At 37.5% G+C, this 7,476-nt stretch overlaps 1 long non-coding RNA gene across 2 annotated transcripts; it reads right to left on the reverse strand.

Moving 5' to 3' along the window:
- Window positions 1-924: 924 nt before the first annotated feature.
- Window positions 925-7,038, reverse strand: LOC123874767. 2 transcript variants are annotated; one of them, XR_006798007.1, is made up of 3 exons: window positions 6,936-7,038; window positions 4,851-4,860; window positions 925-935 (listed from the first exon to the last, which is right to left on the reverse strand). It is a non-coding gene; the product is annotated as an uncharacterized LOC123874767 (long non-coding RNA). The 2 variants fall into 2 exon arrangements; XR_006798008.1 differs by lacking the exon at window positions 925-935 and adding an exon at window positions 3,602-3,611.
- Between the last annotated feature and the right edge of the window lie 438 nt (window positions 7,039-7,476).

Raw genomic sequence — 7,476 nt, forward strand, 5'->3', positions numbered from 1 at the left:
TTTGGACGAGAAAACATCTCGAAGTTTCCCGAATGCTCCCTAGCTGTGTTAGATTTGGCAGCTCTTTCTCTTTCTCGAAATTGGAGCTATATACGTGACAGGCCAAGATGGCAATGGGAGTATGAGGCGGGGGGATGCCCCGCACGCCCGCTCGTCATCCCGCATCGGGCTAGCACGGGGGCTGTGCGGGTGTGCGCTGTGTCTCCATTCCGATTGCCATCTCGACCTGTCGCATACTGTACCTGGATTGTGTATCCTAGGTATACATGTCTACAGAAATTCATATTTTATTTCATTCGCGAGCTACAAATTACGCAAATGAATGGAATTTTCACGTCCAACGTCCGATGAATTTGTATCCAAATAACAGTTCATTCTGTTGCAAACGGTCATTACGGACTACTGTTTGCTTTGTTAAGTATTTCCTGAATTTGTAATAAATCATGATATTGCAAGACCAATAATAAACATCATATTATCTATTGTACAAGCACTGCGTTACTTTGCTTCAAGTCCATGGTATGTACTTACCGAACCAAAAGCAATTGTTCGCTGAAAAAGACAGATCTGTATGGTGTAACATGCGGCATGCGATATGCACCACCCGCCCTCCCACTGCTAAACATGCAGGATAAGCCAGCCACCAAGCAAGCAATACGCACCACCACCACAGCACCACACAAATCCCAAAACACACTCGACGCACGTTTCACCCCGACACCGGAGCATCCTCAGGAGATGTAGACCTTACAATGCACAATTGCAAATTTTGCAATTTATGAAAATTAAGGTATTGGTTCCTTGTAATATTTTAATAGCGGCCCTGGATAAAATCTCCTCAGCGCTTACCAGTGCGTAAGGATGACCTTCAGAAGTAGTTCTATAGCTATCATCCTTATGATCAACCCATTTCCGCCCCACTGCTGAGTACGGGTCTCATAGTCCTCGACAACCTGGGCGGTCTACTTGGCTTCTGGAGCGAGCTTGGATGGCTGGAGTGAAGACTTAGTGGAAAATGTACCAATCTCTATGGTCGGTACTCAATAGTCGTAAATAGAGAATTTACTCCAAACATAACAATGTTATTATGCTTGCTGTATACAATACAATTAATAGCCATCGTGGAAATTAGGTTATTGAGGACAACTATTCAACTGAGGCTGCCGTTTATGAATAGGCTGCCTTGTTGTGGGGGTCCTGACTCTTGATATATCTACTTGATATACCACAGAGGTAATAGTCTAGTTGTTAAAACGTTCGCCTTCTTTTCGGGAGGTCGGGGGTTCGATCCCGGGCACACACCTCTAACTTTTCTGAGTTATATAGATTTTAAGCTATTAAAAGTCTAGGCACAGTGGGTGAATGTGTCATGTGTGTACATAAAATATTTGTTTGGCGTGAGGCTTTGGTCGATAGTTACCACCCTACCGGCAAAGCCGTGCCGCCAAGCAATTTAGGGTTCCGGTACGATGCCGTGTAGAAACCAAAGGGACCTATGTGTTAAATAAAACCGGCCAAGTGAAAGTCAGACTCGCACACCAAGGGTTCCGTACTCGATTTTTTCCGACATTTTGTACGATAAATCAAGAACGCGCATAAAAATACATAAAAATCTGTTTTAGAATGTGCAAGTGAAGCCCTTCCTTATGATACCCCACTTAGTATATTTATCTTATTTTGGAAATTGAAATACTAATTATTATTTGTTCATGAACACATTTTTTTTTTGTTGTGATGTAAAAAGAAATTTACGGCCTCGGTTGTTTTCATTTACTTGTGCTATAAGACCTACATACCTGCTAAACATGATTCTAGGTCAACGAGAAGTAATCTATTGGTTTCTTGACAGACAGACAAACAGACAGACAACGAAGTGATCCTATAAGGGTTCCTTTTTCATTTTGAGGTACGGAACCCTAAAAATAAATAAAAATCTGTTTTAGAATGTGCAGGTGAAGCCGTTCCATAATATGATACCCCACTTGGTATATACTTGTTTTAAAAATTGAAAATACTATTTGTTTGTTGATGAAAACATTTTTTTTTGTGATGTAACCGCAAAACCACGAAATTTACGGTTTCGGTTTTTTCCTTTACTTGTGCTATAAGACTTAAATACCTGGATTAAGGATACCTTTTTCATTTTGAAATACGGAACCCTAAAATAATAATAATTCACTAATTACAAGTTTTTCAATACGATTAATATAAACCGTATCATCTATTCTCGAAATACTGAATAAACCAAGTAAATACGTTTGATTGGCAGTAAATTAATGATGTAAAACACCGTATTGCATTCACGAAAATGCGCCTCTATAAACGGAATCATTATAACAATGAAATGAGCTGCAATTTGGTTACAAATGGCCCGGCCGATGTACTCGGGAAATTGTCTTAATTTGCATTATTCGAAGTCACGAAATGTAATGGAATGATAGTCTATTTTGTTGGTTCTCTGGTTTTTGGGCATGCATCGTTAATGCGTTGAAATTTTATTTTTGACCCAAAAAAGGGGTGTTATAAATTTGACGTGTGTATCTGTGTATCTATCTGTCTGTGGCATCTTCGCTCCTGAACTAATGAACCGATTTTAGTTTAGTTTTTTTTTTTGTTTGAAAGGTGGCTTGATCGAGAGTGTTCTTAGCTATAATCCAAGAAAATCGGTTCAGCCGTTTGAAAGCTATCAGCTCTTTTCTAGTTACTGTAACCTTCACTTGTCGGGGGTGTTATGAATTTTTAATTTACACTTGTTTTTTTGTTTATTTCTCGATCAGTCTGCTTTGAACAGATGTATTATACAGTATCTTTTCTAGTTAACGTTAACTACATATTCTATTGTGGATAACGCCAAACGGCGTTCACAATGCTGTTTGGCGTTAGACAATTTAACCCCAATTCAAGTGGCTCAGACGTTAACCGTTCAAGTGTGGCCAATCAGTTTAACGCGTTGATTATTATCGCTATAATTAAGGCGTTGTTGGGCATTGATCCGAGCATAATGGACTTGACAATCTTACCAACTTAACTTTTGTCAATTTCGTAAACTAATATAGGCACTGCAAACGTCTAATCAACAGAATAAGTTGATGTCGTGGACGCGATTCGGCCTAGTGGCTAATGTAAACGGGACGGGGACACTATCCTAAGTACTCAAATCCTAAACAAACACACTTCTCAAATCGAAAGAGCAATATTCGTTAAGTATTCCGATCGTAAAGCTGTATAGGTATAGCTGTACCTACATAGCTTTATTTACTTTTATTTGACTTTATTTTACTTTACTTTTATTTTATTTTACTTTAATTTACTTTTTTTTTTGACGTGACAACGTCTTATAATTCGATAGAGCCGGCTGCACGCACGAAAAACATGACTCATGCGGCGTTACCTCGCTCTGAGGCGTTCCATGTAAGGCTTGAAGTGCAAGCGAGAGCGCGGAACGAGCGACAAAGAAGCACAATCGGCCTTTGTTGTCACGTTCAACTATCGTCAGTAAACCGACTTTACAGACAACCAATTTTTTATACATATTTTGAACTGAAACTTTACTTACTGCAAATTAGTATTTATAACAGAAGTTTAAGGACTAGTTTAAGAAGAATAAGGGTCTGTTGAGTAAGAATAACCGCCAGATAAACTTTATCTAACGGATAATTTTGTCATTTTGACAGATTCCCGATACCAACCTGTCATAACGTCAGATACAATTTTTACACATTCGATAAAGTTGATCAGGAAGTTGTGAAACAGGGCTTTATCTTTAACATGTTGATTATTATTTCTGTTCATGTTAAATGGTTAATTCAACACGGGTTTTATTTTATTTTTTCATTTAAGTAACGCGAGTTTATTGCCTGCGTATTTGTAAAAATCATTTAATTTCAGTATAGGTACAAAAGAAATATTACCTTAACAGGGCTCTCTCCGTCACTCGCTTCATACAATCGTAGTTCCAATTTCATTTGAATATTAAGCAACCAAAGTTAAAAATATGTAGTTTTAAAATTACAGGGGCTCAAAGATTTGTATGTAAATTTTTAAGACCGCGTAACTTTGAAACCGAATATTTTAACAGAAATCTGGAAAACCACAGACATAGATATTAGTTTCTAGAATATGTCTGCAAAATTTCATGGACTTTGGTTGCTCAATATTCAAATGAAATTGGAACTACGATTGTATGAAGCGAATGACGGAGAGAGCCCTCTTAATAACTTTCAGTTTCGGCCGAATTTAAAACCCGAAGCTGGAATGCTGTTTCAGTCAAACACTTTAAAAATTCTTCAGTAGGGACCCAACCCAAAGGGACCCAAAGGGACCCAAACCTTTTCAACATTTATTCAAAGGTCAGTAATCTAAAATCTGATGAATTGAAAATACGAAATGAACAAAATTGGCCGCTCTCACGTCTGTTTTAGCATGTGTGTAAATACAGCCCCAAATAATTATTTTTCGACCGTGCAATTAACGTTTGGGGCCGCGTTCGGCCGGTGGTGATATAATTTGATTTGACCATCAAACCTACAAAAGGCCTACCTACTTTTGTTGCATAAATACTAGGTAAACGCGTCCCATCTTAGACCACATCATCACTTTCCATCAGGTGTGATTGTGGTCAAGCGCTTACCTATAGTGAATAAAAAAAAAACCTAATTTCCTAAGAAGGAGTATATAGAGGAGTCTCGCTTTCTGTATGCATTTATAGTATTAGTATTTAGTAGGTATTATTAATTTATTTATTTTGTTTGGTTTACCGGGTTTACCCAATTTATACAAATGCGACGCCTTTAATTTTCTTCAAATAGGAAGAAACTAGAAAACAAAATGAAAAGATGTATCCCAGTGACATCTATTTACCTACTACGCGCTATACTTTTATTGCAGTCTTTTTAAAAAGAATATAAGCTATGATTATCATAACTAATATTCTCCTTTCCCCTCCAACTAAGCGTAAAGCTTGTACTAGAAGTAGGTACGTCAATAGTGCAACGTGTGGGGTTTTTGAAGCGGCGACCTTGCGGATTTCAGTCATAGTCAGGCTATACCATTTATCGCACTCACCCTTTCCGCTGGCAGTTCGTTAGCGCCGCTCCGGACAATCCATGCCACAACCACCCTTTGTCTCACCACCTTCATTCATTCCGTCGATTAATGGCTTTTTAACTGCCAACTAATGAGCGAGAGCTTAATAGATATGAGTACCTACCTATTGCTTTTGAAATTGTTATATAAATTACTAATAGAACTTTTTGTCATTGACTTTGTTCCGGTTCTAATAGGTTGGACTTCGCAATTAAACGTTTCCATGCATTGTGCGTTGCTCTATTGTCGTACCTACTCCTAGTACAAACTTTACACTTAGTTGGAGAGGAAAGGGGACTATTAATCATGGTAAATATGACTAACAATCTTTTTTAATTTAATTCAAAAGTACCCTATAGGTTTTCTTGACAGACACGACGGACGGACGGACGGAAAGACAGACAGACAGACAACAAAGTGATCCTAAAAGGGTTCCGTTTTTCCTTTTGAGGTACGGAACCCTAAAAAAGGCCGTAAAAATCTTAGGTATTCACCTGTCTAGCGCGTAATACGTAAATAAATGTCGCTGGGAAGTTACGTCTTTTCATTTCATTTCCTACCTTTTTGAAAATCCTTTTTAGAAAAGTAAAATCGTCGCATTTGTATAAATTGAGTAAACCAACGAAATAGTCAGAGCCTCGCAACAGATGAATCAGCGATACAGCGATACCTATCAGCGGGCTCGCAAATTGAGGGAAGAAAATCCTTAAACGCAGATGTCTTTGATAAAACCTTCCCATTTCATTTTGTCTCGCAAACCAACCGCTTAGTTACGAAACAAATTTAGTTTCGGCGATTCAATTTATTTTATTTTTATGTTCCCTACTTTGTAATGTAGGCTGCCATTTAATTCTATTTTTCTTGAAAATCCCTTTTAGTAAAGTGAAATCATTGAATTTGTATGAATTGAGAAAACCAACGCAATATAGGAGCAGCGTTAAAACTCCGCAACGGATGAATCAGCGATACAGCGATACCTATCAGCAGGCTCGCAAATTGAGGGAAGAAAATCCTTAAACGCAGATTTCTTTGATAAAACCTTCCCATTTCATTTTGTCTCGCAAACCAACCGCTTAGTTACGAAACAAATTTAGTTTCGGTGCTCCAATTTCTATTCACGAAAGAATAGGTATAGACGAGCCTTAAATTCCATTTCTACTTATAAAGAATTTTTCAAAAAAGTAAATTCAATGGATTTGCATAATAAAAATTAAAAGTCAAGTAACTGAATAGCGGGAGAAGCATCAAAACTTTGCAAAAATCGATTCAGCGATACGGCGATACCAAAACCATGTGACAGTCTCTACTTAGCGATAAGGTGATACTACCGAGCGCTCGCAAATTGAGGAAAGAAAATCCTTAAACGCAGATGTCTTTGATAAAACCTTCCCATTTCATTTTGTCTCGCAAGCCAACCGCTTAGTTACGAAACAAATTTAGTTTCGGTGATTCAATTTATTTTATTTTATTTTTGTGCTGCTCATGGAAGAATGTACATAGTCTTTTCATTCAATATTTTCTTAGAAGTCCTTTTTACCCGACTGCGGCAAAGCCAAAAGGAAGGGTAATGATTTTAGCAGTGTATGTATGTAAATATACTCGTCTATATATGTTTGTATCCAGATTCTGTATGTTCCACCGTAGCGCCTAAACTGGGCCGATTTTGATGAATGAGGCGCCAATTGATATGTCATAAAGGTCCAGGTGACATATGCTATATTTTATCAGAAAAAAATTGACTTAGCGGATGTTACATCAAAAAAAGTGGGGGTCGCTTAAAATAAATTTTCCTATTGTGTCGAGTGGGATGTCAAATGAAAGAGGAAAAATTTCTGAATTCAAGGGTAAACATTTACAACAATAAAATACACCAAGCGACATACAAACAATTTCACTCTAATATTTCAGGGTTTATTAAGACGATCGCAGTCGGGTTTTAGTTTTCAACTTAATCTTGTTAGAAAAGTAAAATCGTTGAATTAAATTTGTACAAATTTACACGGGTACAAATCTGTACACTCGTGTGACTTTAAAACTAGATGTTATTCGGGAAACCTGGCCAACCATAGATACATATTAGATTCGTTTCTAAAACGTGTCTACAAACATTGAGTTTGATTATTTAATATTCAAATGAGAACCAATCTACGTTTATATGGGAAGCGCGCTAGGGAAACTTAAGAAAAAATATTTATGTAAATCAGGCACCGGGCTTGAGCTAAGTTGAAAGCAAACGCGGGGTCGAAAGCCAGTGCGGGGTCAAAACATAAACTTATTTATATTTTAAAATGCAAATTAAATATTTTCTAGATGCTCTCGAAAACTTTGTCTGGATTCTCAAGTAACACCGCAATGGATTTTATAAAGTCGTTAATCCTGTTACGAACATCC

Source organism: Maniola jurtina, chromosome 19 (genome assembly GCF_905333055.1).
Source record: "Maniola jurtina chromosome 19, ilManJurt1.1, whole genome shotgun sequence".
Classification (NCBI taxonomy): Eukaryota; Metazoa; Arthropoda; class Insecta; order Lepidoptera; family Nymphalidae; genus Maniola; species Maniola jurtina.